The following is a 20721-nucleotide window of genomic DNA, read 5'->3' as shown; positions in this document are numbered from 1 at the left end:
ATGGTTATCAACTTCGTGGTATTTCCTGACATGTGACAATATTTCATTTAGGGAAATAACATTTACAGTTTTAAAATGTACAATCTTTATGCATTTCCTTTAAAAAATAAAGTGGATAAATATGATATCCACATAAAAAAAATCAATTTTTCAATAATAAGTTTCACTTATTTTGAAAGACAGTTTGCAAAACTTGAACACTCACTATTGATGTCGTGTTTCACAACCTAAATAGCACCACGACAACCAAACTCACTAGACCTGTAGCTAAGAGGAAGAAGAGACTCTGGTGTTGTTCGGGGTCACTTTGATGCCAAAGTCAGTAGTGAATACTTGGGTAATGAAGAAAGCTAAGTGAACTATAAAAATAGTAAAGAGTTTAGAAAGCCTTTCCATGGAAAGGATGGCTATTATTTATACCTAATTTGGACCCAATTATCGAGGGAGATCGTGGGGTGTCAGGTCGTGCTCGAGTTAGACCCGCTACCACCCTCCTGTCGTGGCCATGTGACAAGTTGCGGTTCAAACTATCGAGGGAGATCTTGGGGTGTTAGGTCATGCTCGATTCAGACCTGCTACCACCCTCTTGCCGTGACAATGTGTCAGGTCGTGGTTGAGCCGTCCTACGATACCTCTGGCAGCACGTCGTTGCATGCTGGGTTCCCTGACATGCATTGAATGTGGCATGTCTCTAGCCCAGCATGCCCACGATCGAACACGCCCAACGCAGACCTAGCGGCAGTCATCCACTATGTACCCTATGGTAGGGCTCAACAGTCCACCGAGGTCCCAGACGATCATTGCCTTATGTTGGGCTCCTTAATTGGACCGAGATCAGTGCCAAGGCCCTCCCGGATGGGCGATGTGGTCATGGGCTCGGTACCAACATCCCAGTTTGGGCTCCCGACCTACTTTGGGTCTCCGAGGCTCGATATCTTTGGGCCTAGGCCACCCTCTAATGGGCCCCCCCTCACACTCACACTTGGAAATGAGTGGGTGATGACGCTCCCTTGGTGATCAAATGATGATGATCCTCCCTTGAGCGCATCACTCATCGCCTTTAAAGTCGCGTGCCCTCACACTCGCACTTGACAATCAAATGATGATGACACTCCCTTGAGTGCATCACTTCTTGCCCATAAAATCGTGTCCATGTACTCGCACTTAGTGATCAACGTCAACATAGATAAGTGTTGACACTCATGCCGCAACTGCCTCACGCGGGTTTCTTCCGGGAACGAGCTTCCAACCTCCACAATCGCCTCAAGTGAATTATCTTTGGGAACAAGTCGACAAGCTCAGTAACAACCTAGAAAGGACCCAAAGGACTAGCAGGCTCCCTAACCATCTAAATGCAAGTTACAACAAATCTATAGGTTAACTTGAAGATTCTCATGACCTTGACTATTAAAGGATGATGACGCTCTCTTGAGAGCATCACTCCTGCACGTAAAATCAAGTGCATTTATACTCGCACTTGACGATCAATGCTAGCACATACAAGTGCCTCCCTTCGTCAACGTTGGGTGCCGACTCTCATGCCGCAACCACCTTAGGTGGGTTTCCTCCAAAAATGAGCTTCCGAGCTTCACAATTGCCTCCAGATGATTACTTTCAAGAATGAGTCAACAGGCTCAATAACAGCCTAGAATGGACCTAGAGGGCAAATAAGCTCTCAAACCATCTAAATGTAAGTTACAACAAATCTACAAACTATTTCTATCACAATTAACTTGAAGATTTTCAAGGTCTTATTATTGAAAAAATCAATCTCAAGCATCGTAGGCATCTATTGGATATAAAATCAACAATCAATAATTAAGCCCAAGAATAAGGTCAAGAATCAAGTCCAAAGATAAGAAAGTTGACTCACACATAAAAAACAAGTGTTTCATAAACCAAGCATGACCAAATCACTCCAAGAAAGTAAAAAGACCTTATAAAAATAGAGAATCTTCTCAAGTTTGGATAGACTTCATGACACTAGAGACACCACAAATATTCTCTCGTCAATAACTTAACATCTCCTTCAACCTCCATATGCCAAGTGAGGAGATACCAAACCTAATAAATTACTGTCATTCTATTTATATTTTGAATCATGCTACAGTCACTGAAACACCATCTTAACTTTTTACCAATTGTGTAAAAAAAATTTTAAAATTTTTTAAATTTCTTAATGTATATATATTTTTTAAATCATAAATTTGTTAAAAAACACTTAGCCATTAAAAAAACAAAAAAACAAAGTCATTAAATTTGCCCTGTCCATGTCCGCTAGATGCGGGGCTAGATGCGGGGGCGAGTGGCCTTGTCCTCGTCTGGTGGCCCTGGCTAGGCCCAACCCTCTCCACCCCACCCCCGCATATATATAAATAAATAATAATAAATATACATATATATAATATATGTATATTATAATTTAAAAAAACCACAGTCAACAAAACAACTTCATTTTGTCAATACGTCATTTTGTCATTGACAACAACATCGTTTTGATGGCTGGGGTTTTTTTTAAAACAACTCATATCAAAACGACGTTGTTTTGTCATTTTGATAAGTTTGTTAACCCCAGCCCCCTTCCCACTACCCCCTCTCTCTCTCTCTCTCTCCTTAAGTCCTTCCGTCGTATGTTGTCAAGCCATTCTCCGTTACACGCCTAGTCTGTCACTAAAGGTAAGTTCCCAATTCGCATGAACGTCGAGTATTTTTTTTTTTTTGAGTTATGGAAGATGAGATTAATTAAGAAATTGGAATATGAGATTGTGAATTGTGTGGTGTGGAGGATTACATTGTGCATGAGTTTTGATGTGTTTAATTTTTAAATTGTGAATTTGAAATTTTTTAAGGTTTTGGATTGGAACAATAAATTAGTTTAGGGTTTCGAATTGAAACCCTTAAATTAAATTAGGGATTTCGATATCGAAAACCCGATCTGTTTTGGGTGATTGTTGCATAGTTTTAATTGTTGTTGTGATGTTTGCTTCATTTCAGATTTTTGTTAGTTTTGGGAAACGATTAGTTTGTTAGATTTTAGTGTTAGCTTTCTTACTCTAACTCCAACACCTAATCCTACCGAATCTACGGATGCTACCCCTATCCCAACAAACTATTACCTTGCCCCCTTGCCCCCATAAAGCAAGAAAACTATTTCAATAGTTTGAACTCATTTTACCAAATTAGAGGGTGATGACTGCAATAATCCACAAACTTAATGTAACCATTGTGGTAAAGTATATGAATGTCAATATAGGAGATATGATACATCTCAATTAAAGGTATACTTAGAAGAAAATGCAAAAATAGTCTAATATTAAAATCTTTACAAAAAAATAATCAATCTAAACTAGAGATTGAACTTAAAAAAATGGCAGATGAGAGTAGTGAGAGTGTAACATTGAAGGGATATACTAAGTATGATCTCAAAGAGTGTAAGAGACACCTAACTCGTATGATCATGAACAAGCAACCTTTTCCATTTGTAGAGAGGAAATAGTTCCAAACATATTATAAGTACTTGGAATCTAGGTTTAATCTTCATTCTCGTCACACAGTAGCAAATGATATAAAAATACATTATATGTCAAAAAAATAGTTGTTGAATGGCCAATTGAAGGGTCAAATAGTTTGCTTCACTATCGATACTTAGACATCCGTTCAAAATTTTAATTATAAGTTTTTTACTGTGCATTTTGTTGATTGTGATTGGACATTACATAAAAAAAAAACTTTGATATTTTGTCAAATTTTCAATCATAGGGGTGAAACAGTTGAGAAGGCCTTGGAGGTCGCAACAAAAGAGTGAGGGTTGGCACGAGTTCTAACAATTACAGTTGATAATGTCTCGTCTAACGATATCTTATTGAAACATCTTAAGACCTATCTTAGAAAGACAAATAAGATAATTTTAGGTGTGAGTGTTTGCATGTGATATGTGTTGTACATATTCTGAATCTAATTGTCACTGGTGGTCTAAAAGATCTTGATGACTCAATTGCTCGAGTCAGAATTGCTTTGAGATTTGTGAAATTTAAGATTATAAGATCTGCAAGCATAACATCCACGAATGGTCTTTATACTAATATTCTTATAAGATGTAACTCTACATTCTTGATGTTGAAAGTGATCAAAAAAAAAAAAGTCAATTTTTGTGTTAATAGATGATAAAGGCATTCATATATTAGATATTTTTATTAGCACAGGGATTGTGAAAACATAATGATAACTATTGGAAGATTGTTGTTACTTTTATAGATTTTTTTAGGCTTTTCGACAAAGTCGCAACAAGGTTATCTGGTTCTTTATACCCTACGTTCTCTTATTTTTGTCTGCTAATATGTAGGATAAAAGAAGAATTTGATGAAATGTGCACAAATGACCATATTAGGATGCAAGAAATGATATTGATGATGACAGTAAAGTATGATAAATATTGGAGAGATTTTAGTAAGGTTAATATTTTGTTATATGTAGTTGTTGCTCTTGACCTTCAATTTAAAATTAATGATATGGTGTATGGATTATGAATTGCGCACGAAAATGCACAAGCAAAATTTTTACGACAAGGTTAGGAAAACCATTGCTAGATTGCTTAATAAGTTTATCAAGTTCAAGGATGGTAACATTCAGGCACCTACACCTACCACACGCCACCTCCGGGATTGGCGAAAAAACATAGGTTGAAATAGGACGAGAGATTGGAACACAATCCCATAGTCCATTATTCTACAAAGTCTCCATCGGAGTACACAAATACTTGACAATAAATCTTCAATCATTCGCACAAATCTTTAATATATTAGCATATTGAAGACCAATGTCATGAAGTATAAATAACCTGTAATATTTTGATAGTCTCTATTAACTCCACAACTTCTGAGTCAGCCTTTAATATTAGAAGGGGCATATTAGTTCCATTTAAAAAATTATTGTCTAATCACAATGTATAAACATTGATTTGGATGCATAATTAGATTAAAAAGATCTCAATTCATATTCTGAATATTCTTTGCTTTAAAAAAAAACCAAACGAGAGAAGAGATGGTGATTAGCTTAAATTTGATAATCATAAATTTTATTTAATTATTTTAATTTATTTATATTCATTTAATCGGTATTAAATTTTAATTTAATTGTGCAACCACCTCCGCTGCATATACTTTATGTATTGGTCCCTTCATTGTTATTTGTCATTGATTCGTGCAATTTTTCCTTAATAATTTTTTATATTTATATAATATTTTATATCTACATTTTTGTTTATGTTTTTTTAACTTATAAAATTTAGTGACGAATCCTAATCTAAGGATTCAACGATCCTAACCAAAAACTATTCTTATTTGTAATATTTGCATTTGTAATATATGTTTTTATATGAAATTTTTATTTGTGATTTATAATTCTTATTTACTTTTCTTTGAAATTATTAATATTTCAGATTTTATAATAAAACCTTAAATATAATTCCAATAAAATGACTCTTCTCCAATAAAATCGACTCACTGCCTCTTCTACAACAGTTGACATCATAATTCCAATAAAATGTTAATTTTTTGTTGTTTCACTGTTTCTACAATAACAATTTTATAATAATTTTCCCTTAATTTGCCTTATTGTAATAACTTAGTTATAATTATTAATTAATAATTACAACTTAAATAGTATATAATTTCTATTAATGTAAATTTTTTTTTTTTTTTAATTTTATGTTTTTTTTACAACAGTTTTAGCCTAGTACATGTGTTAAAGACTATTACATGTGTTACAAGGCTATATTTTGAACCTAAAATATGCTCTAGACCAATCTGATTAGAGACTCAGGCAGATTTTCACAATGAAATTTGAACCTTAAACCTGAGCATAACACAAAAACTATCCACCAAGAATGAACTCTTGGCCAATTCATCCAAAACCTGACCACAAACTAACTAGTGGTTCTTGAGCAGTATTAAGAGTTTTGAAGTTAAACCACTCATCTGAGTGGCTATCTAATTAGAGAATTGGTTTGCACTTACAGAGAAATCGAACCTTAGATGGAACAAGTCCTAGAATGGAATACAAAGACCAAAACGAAAGAATTGAAACTTATGACTGTGGGTAAGACAACGTAATATAATAAGTATCATAAGATGAAGACCTCAGACATCCAAGGAAGGAATAATGCAGCACAAACTCTCAAGCCTGGCGAGGCGAAAGTTCTTAGGCGGCCACTGCGAATGTTTTGAGAAACAAGCCTTTGGATTTATCATCATTGGTCAACATTTTGATACAATTTATCATCAAGAACAAAGAGAACCCACAAACTCCACATCTAAAATTCATGAAATATCGAAACTTTCAGTCCGAGAATCACACTTTCAGCGGGTAAGAGGCAATGAGAACAGATATCATCTAAATTAAAACCAAGGGACATGTCAATGACAGATTAAACATGACAAAATAGGGTTCGTCTATCTTAGAAACAAATACAATAATTCATTCAACAAATTTCCGTGCGTGGATATGAAGAGAAGAGTTTCAGACATCCAAGGAAGGATAGATGCAGCACAAGCTCTCAAGCCTGGCGAAGGCGAAAGCTCTTAGGCGGCCACTGCGAATGTTTTGAGAAACAAGCCTTTGGATTTTTCATCATCAACATTGACAAAGACAATTTGAAAAACATCAAGTATACAGACAAACCAAACAAGTTTTTTTTTTTTAAAAAAAAAATTAGATCTATATAGATTTGCGTTTCAATGATAAAAATTACATTTCCAACAAAAATAAATAAATTCTATAAGACGATTAGATGAAATATTTTAGAGGATGTACCATCCTAAAATGATCAGCAAGACAAAAGAAAAGACAGCTGACAAAGTGAAACGGATGGAAGAATGTTCGGGACATGTTCATCCCTGAAGCACTCGGAAAACTGCTAGAGGGGCAGACGTGAAGTCCCCAAACAATACAGAAATTTCACATGCCAAAACATTCGAAAAATTATGGGCATCTCCCAAAACCGTTAAAGAACAAGGCAGCAACCTTACAAAGGATTAAATAACTGCAAGCATCAACTGAACAAGAATAATGAAAAGTAAGTAGTTTCGAAGTCTCAGACATCCAAGGAAGGATAGATGCAGCACAAGCTCTCAAGCCTGGCGAAGGCGAAAGCTCTTAGGCGGCCACTGCGAATGTTTTGAGAAACAAGCCTTTGAATCTTTCATCATCGACCACGAACAAAAACCCAATATGAACATATGAACACATACAAGATGCATGATTATACACCAAAAAGCAATAGTAGAGAGAACATTGAGCTTCAAAAACAGAACACACAGATACAAAGACAATCGTAGACCTGTATGAGAGAAAATTGGCCTGAACGACGCAACGCCAATATCAAACAAAAGAGCTAAGCAGGGAAAGAAATTGAGTCTCCAAGCGAGAAGGGGAGGAGGGGGATCTTTATAGTGGGAAGGGTTTGGGATTTTAGGGTTTTTCGTGAAATGGACGGCCAAGATATGTGCGGTGGATCTGGCGATGGAACATTCTGGACCTACTGTAGTGTTCGGATCTGTCTTGATTCTTCTTTGTTTTCACGTGGGCTAGTCTTCGGTTAGGATACCCATTTGGGTTGGGCTTCACGCCCTATTGTGAAACTGCAACTTCAATGGCCACAGACGTGGTACCGGTGGCTTACTCTAAATAGCTAAATTTAAACCCAAATTTTAATTAATATGATATAAATTTTTTTTTCTCTATTTTATTTATATCAAATCTCCACATGGTATTATATATATATATTCTTTATATTATATATATATTCTTTATATAATAATAGGATAATATTAATTTGTTTTTTTTAATTTTTTAATTTTTTAATTTTATTATATTTTACTATTCTACTGATTATATGTTAATTAGTAAAAATATTATAGATCTAAAAAACCTGCTACAACCAAATCATAATATGAAGTAAAGAAGAAAATATTTTGTATTCCTTTAGGCCATGCTATAATAACTATCAAATTTGACCCACAATATTAACTTACTTTAGCAAAAAGTCATCTCCTCTTACATTTGTATAATCCAATGCAATACATTTTGAGACTCTATTAACCAAACACTCCCATTGGATTTACATTTGCACAATTCAATGAGAGTGTTTTTACTCAATTTCAACTCTTCAATATGCATTACCCTGTTTTTCCCACGAGCACCTTCGCCACCTCTTCCCAGCCCTTGGCCCTTGGCCCTTGGCTCCAGCCCCGCCCTCGGTAGGGTAGGCCCCCTGTTTGGCTGTCGGGAGGTTGATTGGTCTATTGGTCTGTAAACCCACCCTTAATCCATGTATAAGAATGGATCTTGTAGCCAAAAAGTTTTTATTTTTAGAAATGTAAGAGCCAAAACAAAGGGAAAGGCTTTTAAAAATAGTGCCACCGCCCACCCACAGTCACCGAAAAAATAAAAATCCACCCAAACAAAAACCAGTGAACCACCAACTAGAGAGATACCGGCTGGGGGCGACAGTGAGAGGGAGAGAGACCACGATGGCAACCAGCTGGGGGACGATGGCAACGCCATAAAACAGAGAGATTGAGAGAAGAAAAAGAGAGACGCAATGAGGGGATAGGCTGAGAGATTTTATAAGAAAACTCTATAAACGAAGTTGTTTTATTATAAAAAGTAGTTATTATTATTATTATTATTATTATTATTATTATATATATGTGGACATGGTATTTCCCAAGCCCATGCCCCGTCCCTACGTGGGCTCTCAAGTGCGGACGACCCTAGCATTTGATGGCCAAGGGTATTTGATTGCCCAAGCGGGGCCGAACGTTGGGGGCAGGCGGATCGGTGGCGGGTCCCCACTGCCCATCTCTATGGGCACCCCAAGCCTGGAGCAATCACACGTGTTTTTCAAGTGTAGCCAACGTTATAAATTGTCATATTCTAACGAGAAAAATGCTCTAATTATAAAAAGATCTTACAAAAATAAATATAAAAATTGACATAGTTTCATATGATACGTTAAATCTATTTTACAATAAAATAACTTTACAATTTATCATATCAAAATATGTCAGTTCATGAGTTTACTTTTATGATATCTCTTTGTGGTTAAAGCATTTATCTTCTAATTATTCAGCTATTTTACTAATTTTTCTAAATGAGAAACCAACTATAATGGAAAATGCTCCAAAATAATATAATGTAGCACTAGTTTATTGATAATGGGCATGTTTGGGGTTGTGGTATGGATATTAAAAAATGGTTAAATAGTTTTAAAAGCACTTTAATGGTAAAATTGTGTTGTTTAGGTGATATATATTAAAGTAATTTTTATCATCAAATAAGTTAGAAAGAATGTTTGAGGATAAGTATAATTTTGATGCTTTTCATAAAACGTGCTTATTCTCCTATCCTAGACTGTGGTGACCCTTTTAAAAAAAATTATAAATGGGCGAAAATATCCATATTAATTTATAATAATTACATTTTTTTCCATTTTTTATTCGTGAAACATGAGAAGTTTCTCCCTAGCGCTCTCTCTCTCCCCCTACCCCTCCCACCCCTCCCTTCCATTCCCTTTGATGGTGTTGTTTTTAGACAAGGCCCTTTAATCGGCACAATAGAACCCTTTTAAATCATGATAGATAACCCAAATGACACCCATCCCCCTTCACTAGCTCACCCAAATGAATCTGCCCAACCATCTTCAAATTCACGACAATGCGACAGAGCCCTACCCTTTGTTCCATGTAATGCAGATTAAAGAGTTGCTCCTCCATGTTGTGGTTGTGGAGGTCCGTCAACAGCGCACACCTGAAAACAATAGGGTATATTCTTCATAGCCATACCCAAATAATCTTTTCTTTCCTCACAAGTATTGCAATGGGCTTTAAATCACTAGGCAATGTACTAATAATTTCTTGTTTTGACTTTTAGGTACTGGTAACCAATTTTTATCTTATAGCTACTGGGAAGCATAAAGATGGATCAATGTCTAGATCATCGGAAGCAACGAAAAATACCAAAAAGTTTGAATTCTAGCGACTTTTTCACAAAACATGCTTATGCACATAAAGAAAGAATATTTGTTTTTTAGTCTCGTACCCTAAGCTGGGCAATGACTCCACTCTTACCCAGCAAGCTTTAGTTAGAAGCAAAACCCTTGACTTTGTTTGTGCCCTTACAGAGTAAAAGAAAGCGAGGTGGGCTAAGATGTCATTCGAAGTAAAGTAAGAGGATTCGATGTGCACCTAGAGAGTTAGTTTGTTTGGGCTGCCACCTACCTTGGTTTTTTGGGTAAGTATCCAAATTTTTTGGATGGCTTTGAAGTGGGTTCTTGAAAAAGTGTGGTAGTTATCTTTGTGTTCTCTAGTTATTTTTTTATTGCAGAGGTACTCGATAATTTAAACCAAGAAATTCTTGTATGGTTATCTTTGTGTTACTTAATTTCTACTTCATCGCTCACCGTCATAGGAAAAGTCTCCCACTAATCTAATTTTTATAGCATCCTTGTCATATTTTATTTCTACAATATCCATGGACCGTTAACCGTTTCTCACAGAGGCCGTTTGTAAGAACGAGTTTCCAGCTCCCCTTAATTTTAGGAGTTCTTGAAGTGGTCCACTCCGAGTGTTTATCATGTTCGTAGAACGTTAGAACTGCCTCATAATAAACTGAACATGTAGCCACCAAAGCTAGATAGAAGTTTTGGTTATAAATACTACAGTTTGATCCCCTGATTCACTTACTCAATCTCCTTCTGTCTTACATCATCTAAATAGAGTGATCAGAGTTTAGAACTGCCAAACATTAGTGAGAGGACCCAAAAAAATCGTGAGTAACATCAATTTCTGGAGGTACTGTTTCCTTGGCATTAAAGCTTTTTGATTTTGTTTGAAGTATTTATTCCGCATTATAGAATCGTTATTTTGCTTACATTTAGTATCAGAGCCCCGTTTTATTCTCTGGCTTGGTGTTTTAGTGATGTTATGTTTGTTCCTGTTTTTGGTCGAAAGTTTTGAAATATTTTTTTTTTAAAATTTCTGGACGTTTTTTATTCGAAAGAAGATTAGAAATCATGTGGAAATAGTTTTTCTAAACTTTATGTGATTAAAAACATGTTTTTTGACGTCAAAAAGTCCAATAAATCGTGATCTGCAACCCAGTCTGGAGGTTCAAGATGACCAAAATGACATGTAGTTTTGATTTTGGAAAAAACGACATGTCGTTCAGTTGGGCGGCCTTTCATTCATTATGGAGCTAAACGACACATAGTTTTCAGTTTTGGTGAAAACGATATATCGTTTAGTTGGGAGGCGTTTTATTTCGTATCGAGCTAAACAACACGTAATTTGCAGTTTTTGTGTAAACGACATGTTGTTTAGTTGGGCTAGCATTCATTCTGTATAGAGAAAACGGCATGTCGTTTTTAAGTTTTGAAAAAACGACTTGTCGTTTATATGGGCCTGGTTTTAAAGAACGAGGGTCAATTTTAAGAAAAATAAATAAATAAATATGAAAACAGAGACAAACAACGACATTTAGTTTCCACTTCTATACTTGGTCTGTGACGTGGGTTTTTGGGGCCATGCCGTTTGCGCTTATAATTGTTGTGCTATATTTTTATACTTATTATTTTTATTTAATTTAATTATATACAATTTGGATAATTGTTGTGCAAATTTATTTATTATACTCATATTTAGTTTGTATGAATTGATTATTTTTGCTCTATATTAATACATGCAATTTTTGGATAAGTATATATATAGTTAAATGCATGAAATTAAATGTTATGCATAATATTATAGTTTTAATTATGCAATATTTATGCTTATATTATGATAATATTTTGTGCATAATAATAACATGTTAGTATTAGTTAAAATTATGTAATTCGTAATATTAAGCTAGTCTTTATGCGATTTAATGTTTAGTGATCCATACAATTTTAATTAATTAGAGAATAGCCACATCATCTTTAATTAAATAAAATTATATATTATGATTGATTAGGATCATATAAATAATATTAGACATTAATTGTAATTGATTATACTTAATATAATAAATTTTATCCCACAAAATTTTTTATTATATTAATATTATTAATTAAGATAAAATATCAAATTATTCATAACTTACCCACAGGAATTATAAATAATTTGATAGTTTTATCATAAAGTTTAATCTAAGATAGAATATATATATATATATGTATTTATATCAAATTATAATCTTAATATACCATTTAGAATTATGAATTAAGTAAATAATTTGATAAAATTATATCATAAAGAATAATTAAATTTAATTGAATTAAAATTTTGGCCCACATGCATTTTTATGTCATTAGATTCAATTTTTAAGCATGATTTATATTGGTAAAGCATGAAATTTTATTTAGGCCTCAGTTTTAACGTAAGCATGTAATATTTAATTTTATGTAGTTATACAACTTGTAAATTTATCTGATATTCGTTATGATCTTTCTGAACTTAAGGGAGATAACTATAAGATTTGGAATGAGAGAGTTCTTCTTCATTTAGGGTGGATGTATATAAATTATACTATTAGGAAAGACAAACCACCAACACTCACTAATTGCCTCATCATGATGTTCATTAAGACTAGAATTTCTGCTGGTATTCGTGGTTCTGTCGATCAATATGAAAAGGTCTGAAACTTGCTGAAAGCCATTGATCCAGGTGTCCGGAGCACATCATGCAAATGAGGGACAATGTGGCTCAATTGAAGAAACTCGAGGTTGAAATGTCAGAGTCATTCCTGGTGCACTACATCCTGAACACCATTCCGCACCAATATGGACCGTTCAGAATCACATGCAACACACATAAAGATAAATGGTCAATTAATGAACTCATGACCATTTGTGTTCAAGAGGAATGGAGACTGATGATGGAATATGGTGAAAATGCAATGTTGGTAACGCGTGGAAATGGCAAATCTCAAGCCGATCAGAAAATGAAAGGTAAAATACCTACTCAAGCTGGTATCAAGAAAGATTCCAAGTGTTTCTTTTGTAAAAAGAAAGGACACATGTAGAAATAATGCGCTAAATTTCAGAAATGATTTGCATACAAAAGTAATCCAACCTCATTTATTTGTTATAAATCTAATATAGTTAATGTCAATATTAACACATGGTGGATTGATTCTAGATCAACAATCCACATTTCGAATTCCTTGTAGGATTTGCAAAACCTAAGAAAGCCTGTGGGAAGTGAGCAAAGCATCTTATCAGGAAACAAGATGGGCTCGCATGTGGAAGCTAAATGTACTTGCTTTTTAATTTTAAGTAGTGGTTTTGTTTTAAAGTTAGAAAATATCTTTTATATTTCAAGTTTTTCTAGAAATTTGATTTCAGTTTCAAGGCCTGTATTTTTTGAATATTCATTTAATTTTTCAGATTCATCATTCAGTTCATTTTATAAATCTGATTGTGTTGGGAATGGTACTTTATCTGATGGTCTTTACTGCATTAATTTACAAAACAATGTCACTTATGATTTCATGCATGTTCACACTGGTACTAAAATATGTGTTATTAATGAGGATTCTTCTAAATTATGGTACCGGAGATTAGGTCATATCTCTATAGAAAGAATTAAAAGATTAGTAAATGAATTGATACTTAATACTCTGAATTTTACTTATTTTGAGATTTGTGTGAACTGCATAAAGGGAAATCAGACCAACAAGTCGAGGAAATGTGCCAATAGGAGTTTGGATATATTAGAGATCATACATATTAATATATGTAGTCTAGACATGGACTCACATGGTCATAAATACTTTATCTTTTTTATAGATGATTACTCACGATATATGTGTCTCTACATGTTTTATAACAAGAACGAAACATTACATGCCTTTAAAATCTTTAAGGCTGAAGTAGAGAAACAATACGGTAAACAAATTAAGATCGTGAGATCAGATAGAGGTGGAGAATATTATGGTAGATACACAGAGAATGGACAAACACCTAGGTCATTTGCAAAGTTTCTTAAAAATCATGAGATTGTTGCCCAATACACCATGCCTGATTTACCAGACCAAAATGGTGTAGCAGAAAGAAGAAACCGAACATTATTGGACATGGTGTGGAGTATGCTTAGCAGCTACAATGTTCCTAAATCCTTGTAGGCTGAAGCACTTAAGACGACATTATATATATTAAACCGAGTTTCAACCAAGGTTGTTCTTAAAATGCCATTTGAATTATGAAAAGGTTGGAAATCGAATTTGCGAAATACGCGCGTTTAGAGATGCTCGTCTGAACTGATAATTTATAATCCACAAGAGAAGAAGCTGGCCCAAGGGTCATTAGTGGGTATTTCATTGGATATGCTGAAAGGTCTAAAAGTTACAGATTTTATTGTCCATCTCACAGCAGTAGGATTGTGGAATCAAGAAATGCAAATTTTCTTGAAAATGACTTGACCAGTGGAAGTGATTAAACCAGAAACATAGTTTCTAAGAATGATCATTCAGAATCTCAACCTTTCACATCAAGTGATAAATTGGTTATTGTTTACAGCACCCTTCAAGTACAAGCTGGTGTTGAACAACTATTCATTGAAGTTCCACAAGCTGCTGACAACATTCCAGTAGATTAGGTACTTCAAGAGTTGCCAAGAACTTTTGAACAATGAGTTGAACTACATATTTCTCAGGAATATGATAGTGATAGTACAACATTAAGAAAATCCATTAGACCAAATATATCAGCAATTCCTGATGATTATGTTGTGTATTTGTAATAATTTGATTATAACATTGGAGTAAAAAATGATCCCGAGATCTTTTCACAAGCCATGAGTTGCAAAAAATTAAAATTATGATACAATGCCATGAAGGAATATATGAATTCTATAAAGAGTAATGGAGTCTGGGATCTTGTTGAATTGCCTAATGGTATAAAAGCTATTTGATGTAAATGGGTCTTTAAGACAAAGAAAGACTCATTTAGCAATATTGAGAGATACAAGGCAAGACTCGTTGCTAGGGAATTCACTCAGAAAGAAAGAATCGATTACACAGAGACTTTCTCTCCTATATCTAAGAAAGATTCATTGCGCGTTATTTTGACATTAGTAGCCTATTTTGATTTAGAGTTGTAATAAATGGATGTGAAAATGGTATTTCTCAATTGAGATATAGATGAGAAGGTTTACATGAAAGAACTTGAAGGATTCCCCTCTAATGATGGTGAGCAATTGGTTGGTTTGCAAGCTCAATAAATTAATATACGGTTTAAAACAAGAATCCCACCAATGGTATTTGAAATTTCATAATGTAATTTCTTCATTCGGTTTTATAGAAAACGTTATGGATCAATGTATATACCAAAATGTCAGTGGGAGTAAAATTTATTTTCTTGTTTTATATGTATATGATATTTTGTTAGCAACCAATGAGAATGGTTTGCTGCATGAGGTGAACCAATTCCACTCTAAAAATTTCGATACGAAGGATATGTCGTTATGGATCTTGTTTTGAGGCTACTTCACATGGTGTATGTATTAAGAGTTTCATTTCTGGGTTTAAAATTATGGATTCTATCTCTAGGCCATTGAGAATGTATTGCGACAATTCAGTTGCTGTTTTTATGGCTAAGAACAACAAAAGTGGAAATCAAAGTAAACATATCGGCATTAAGTATTTAGCCGTAAGGGAACGTGTTAAAGAAAAGAAAGTGATCATTTAGCACGTCAGCACTAAGCTAATGATCGTTGATCCTTTGACTAAGGGCATGCCACCGTTAAAATTCAAGGATCATGTATCAAATATAAGATTTGGTTCCATTATGTAATTATTTATTGGATCGACAATATTATTTTAATGAAATTCTTAATTATTATGATGTTTTTCTCATATTGATGTGCACGTTAATTTAATTTTGAGAAAATTCATCTGTGTTGGACCAAGAATAAATATAGGGTTTATTCATTAAGAAATTATTGCCACATAAATTATAATATTTAAGAAATAAATATATAGTAATACATGGAAGGTAATACTTGTCATTAGAGGACCTATAGCCATGATTTATGTATTTATTACTTAAATACAGATTATCGATGGGTTTAAGATGAGACATTAGATTAGAAGTGTGGACCAAGTGGGAGAATGTTGACCGTTTCTCACGGAGACCGTTCGTAAGAACAAATCTCCAGCTCCCATTCATTTTGGGAGCTCTTGAAGTAGTCCACTCTGAGTGTTCATCATGTTTGTAGAATGTTGGAACTGCCCCATGATAAACTGAACACTGGGACACGTTTCCACCAAAACTTGATGAAAGCTTTGGCTATAAATACTACGGTTTGGTCCCCAGACTTACTCACTCAATCTCCTTCAGTCTTATACCATCTAAATAGAGTGATCAGAGTTTGGAAGTGTCAAACATTAGTAAGAGGACGCAGCAAAATCGTGAGGAACATCAATGGCTGGAGGTACCATTTCCTTAGCATTAAAATTTTTCGATTCTATTTTAAGTGTTTATTCCGCATTATAGAATCATTATTTTGCTTACATGGACTACACAATAATTTGGTTTCCTTCTCAAGTACGATCTCCTTATGGATTAGAATTACCTTATTGATTCTCCCTCTTTTCCCATCCTACTGAAACTTTACATATCCCCTTACTCAATTTATACAACAACCACGACTTCCTCTATTTTGCAATGTGTATGATGTTACATAAGCGAAGTTGATTATGGCAAAGAAGAAGAAAAAGAGAATAATATTGACTCTGTGATAACATTACAATTAATGTTTTATCTTATAAATATTACACAACGTATATTGTAAAGGAACCTTGTAGGACCTCTCCCTATACAAGTCATAAGTTCGTTATGGAGATTCTTAATGGTCATCATGATAGATGTCATCAACATTTTAGGATGAAAAAATATGTATTTCTTATTTTATGCAAAGAGATGAATGGAAGATATAACTTAAATGGTACTATAAACATAATTATTGAAGAAATGGTAGGAAATTTCTTGATTACATTAGATTATGGATTCGAGAATAGAATGACGCAAGAAAAAATTCAACATTTGGGAGAGACTATTAGTATGCGCTTTAATAGTGTATTAATGATTGTTTCACGAATGGCGGTCGACATTATCAATCCCACTGATGGAGAATTTAAGGATGTTAAAAAAAAAATCCTTGAAGATGAGTGATATTGGCCATACTTCAAAGATTGTATTGGAGCTATTGATGGAATTCCTTTGCCAATTACTATTTCTCCAACAAAACAAATTACATTTATTGGTAGAAAATGGATATATACTCAAAATAACATAGAAATTTGTGATTTTCATATGCGTTTGACCTTTGTTTGGGTTGGATGAAAATGTACAACACATAATACACATATTTTTATGGAAGCTATTCGAAAGGAGGAATTGCGGTTTCAACATCCACCTAGAAGTTTGAATTTAATAATAATGACATTAACGAACTAAATAAGATTATAAATGATATTTTCATTAATTTTGATTTACTATAATAAATTGTTGCATCTAAATATTACTTGATAAATGCCGAATATCCTCATATGAATGAATACATGGGGCTATATAGAAGGGAACTATATCATCTACCATAATTTCGTCGTGATCCTTGCCCAATAGATATGCGTGAAATATTTAATCATGCACATTCATCCCTCAGATGCAACTATTGAAAGAACATTTTTAGTTTGAAAAATAGATGGAATATATTGGATCATATACCAAATTTTCCTAATGATAAATAAGTTAAAATTTTCGTATCGTCTATGACTACTCATAATTTTATTAGAAATCATTCATTGAATGATCTTAAGTTTAAGCCATACGATGATGATGTGGATTATCTACTTCCTGAAAGCATGTAGGATGAAGAAGTAGAAGAATACTCAAGCATGCAACAATCAAAGATATCCAGTAAAAATGCTATGACTATTGAGAGTAATTGTGCCTCTTTCACTTTTGTCATTAAACTTAATGAAAATCCTATTAGACTATTTTTATTGTTATTTGATAATAAGATTTGATTTATATTAAGGATATGGTCTATAATTGAAAAGTACTAAAAAATTATCTGTTCAAAGTCATAGTTTTGCAGAAATTTGGAAAGAATTAGTACAGAAGCTGAGTAAGGAAGAATTGGACATGGCTGCTATGATTACAAAACTGATTTGGTTTAGAATGAATTATGTTCTTCATGGCAAAAAGTTTCATCATCCTAGATTCCTTATAACCAAAGCTACAAAGAATTACTATTTGTTCCAGATGGCTCAAGAGAGGAAGTCATCACTAGGTGTTATTGCTGCTCAAAGATCTGCTTGGCCTAAGCCACCTGTTGACTGGTTTAAAATGAATTGGGATGCATGTGCTCAATCTAGATGAAGGGTAGGCATTGGAGTGATTGTAAGAGATACCAGTGGTCAAGTAATTGGATGTTGTCGTGACTCAAAACCCTTAGTTGCTAATTCTTTCATGGCTAAAGCTGTTTCACTGCAAGTGGCTATGAATTTTTATAAGGATATGGGGATTAAAAGGGTGATGCTAGAAGCTGATTTTTTATAAGTGGTTCAATATTTGCAAAAAGATAGCCATGATATGAGCGCATTTGGCCTACTTTTGGAAGATACAAAATTGTTGTTCAAGTCATTTGCTCAATGGTCCATTCATCACACTAATAGGCTAGCAAATGAAGCTGCACATTACCTTGCTCAAGATGCTATTCATCACAAAGATTTTGTGTTAGATGTGGAAATGATTCCCGTTTGTATTAAGTCTACTGTTTAAAAGGAAACTTTGTAATGGTTGATTGATTAATAAAACATCTTTCTTAAAAAAAAAAGTTACTAAGACTGCAACAAAATGCTTCTTTTAGTTCTCTCTTTCTTAAGGTTTTCAATAATTATGGGCTCTAACTTTGATCGATTGCGTTGTTTTTCTCATTTTGTCTAGCATTGCTTCTATTCTAATATGATTACCAGTTTTAAAAATTTTTAAAAACCTTTTTCTTTTACTGAAATTTTTTAATAAATAAAATAATAAAGGCAATGAATTCAATATAAAATAAATCAAAATAAATCTTAAAACATTGCACATTGTCCATAATAATAAAATCATATAAAATAAAAAACTAAAACTATAAACAACTAATTACATTTTTAATTAAATGCTTGTAAAAGAAAAAAATAAATCCAATATTCATATGTAAAATGCATGTAACACATAATACATACATAAAATAATGTTGGAGATCAAAACTACGTAGTTTTGTAAAAGAAATTATTATTTTTTAAACAATAAAACTTGAGTATTGGTTTTTTACTTGATATCCATATTCTATATCCGTACTTATCTCCATATATGGGCAGGTAGGGAACCCAGTTATCGGCCCAGATTTTACCCGGACCGATAACCACCCGTATGAACCCATATTTGTTGTCTTGAATTGGAAAAAAAAATCCGATCTAGATAAATAATCTTAATTGGCATTACTTGATAGGGAGCGTCTGTGAGCCGAATTGGGTGAAAAATAGAATTTTGCACCATTCAATCATAATTTGACACGTGTAAGTTATAAGATATGTAAAATAAAATTAGTTGTAGGAAAAAAATAGAATTAGTTGCAGGTTTCTCCCCCTGTCCCGATTCCTATGTTTCTCCCCTCCTCTCTGTATCCTCTTTCACCCCTTCTCACTCTTTCGCCTCTCTCTCTCTCTCTCAACAAACACGTTCACGTTCTTTCCCTCCCTTCTTCCATTCACTTCCCTCGACCTTATGCGAACTCAAGCAAACAATTGAATCGAACACATTTTGGTTTCATAAATGCGAGTTTCTTATTTTTTATTTTGAAGAAAATTAAAGATTGAAGATACCCATAAGTTTTTGTACCTAAAATGATATTTTTGCGCTGATTTTTGAGGAATTGAAGCCAACGTTCACGTTTGAGATTTTAGAAGGAAGAAATTATCAACCACTTTGGTTTCACGTTCTTCAACAAACACATTCATGTTCTAGAGTTTGGGTTTGGAAAGAAAGAACCCAGATTTTTACTATTTCCTAATGCTTGGATTTGATGAACATTAAATGAATGTTAATGTAAAAAGAAAGAAAACATAATATATTTAACTCTTCAATTAAACAATCAAAGTTTTACTTGTTAAAAGATGAAATGGAAAAGGAGAGAGAGACCAATAGGCTGTGCTCGAGGATAGAGAGAGAGAGAGAGAGAGAGAGAGGGGGGGCGGCTTTGGCTTGTGAAGTTGAGGAGAGAGAGAGAGAGCTTGGCGATGGAAGAGAGAGGTTGAGCAACATGCTTCAAACATTTTTCTTTTATTTAAATCCGCTATAGTTGCTTTGAAGATTCGGTTGAAGATGATAGAGAGAGTGAAAAAAAAAGGTAACGCTATAGAAAAGAAGAAACCGAACTGAATGCAGAGAGGATTGCGGGTAATGTGACAGAACAAAGGGTAATAATCTACAGTCGTATCCATGGTAAACAAAATGAAAAGCTTACGTGTTCTTTTTTCATTGGATGGTGTAAACTTTTAATTTACACCCTAACCGATTTGAAGCTTTTCTCTACTTGATATTGCATATCAGATTTATTTTATTAATAGGTGTTTACAAGTAAAACAACATGATCGCAAGTTGACCTAACGACTAAACACCCAAAAATTGAAAGATTT

General features: G+C 33.7%; 4 non-coding genes across 4 annotated transcripts; all 4 read right to left on the bottom strand.

Annotated features, from left to right (window-relative positions):
• Positions 1-6133: 6133 nt before the first annotated feature.
• Positions 6134-6256, bottom strand: LOC118344336. The gene has a single exon (XR_004798109.1). It is a non-coding gene; the product is annotated as a small nucleolar RNA SNORD14 (small nucleolar RNA).
• A 256-nt stretch (positions 6257-6512) lies between these two features.
• Positions 6513-6636, bottom strand: LOC118344417. Its single transcript, XR_004798188.1, has one exon. It is a non-coding gene; the product is annotated as a small nucleolar RNA SNORD14 (small nucleolar RNA).
• A 166-nt stretch (positions 6637-6802) lies between these two features.
• On the bottom strand, positions 6803-6902 carry LOC118344337. The gene has a single exon (XR_004798110.1). It is a non-coding gene; the product is annotated as a small nucleolar RNA snoR99 (small nucleolar RNA).
• Positions 6903-7086: 184 nt separating this feature from the next.
• LOC118344349 lies at positions 7087-7210 on the bottom strand. The gene has a single exon (XR_004798122.1). It is a non-coding gene; the product is annotated as a small nucleolar RNA SNORD14 (small nucleolar RNA).
• Between the last annotated feature and the right edge of the window lie 13511 nt (positions 7211-20721).

The sequence above is a fragment of the Juglans regia genome, chromosome 1 (assembly GCF_001411555.2).
Source record: "Juglans regia cultivar Chandler chromosome 1, Walnut 2.0, whole genome shotgun sequence".
NCBI lineage: Eukaryota > Viridiplantae > Streptophyta > Magnoliopsida > Fagales > Juglandaceae > Juglans > Juglans regia.
The sequence above is the reverse complement of the archived record's forward strand: the minus strand, read 5'-3'. Positions and strand labels throughout refer to the sequence as shown.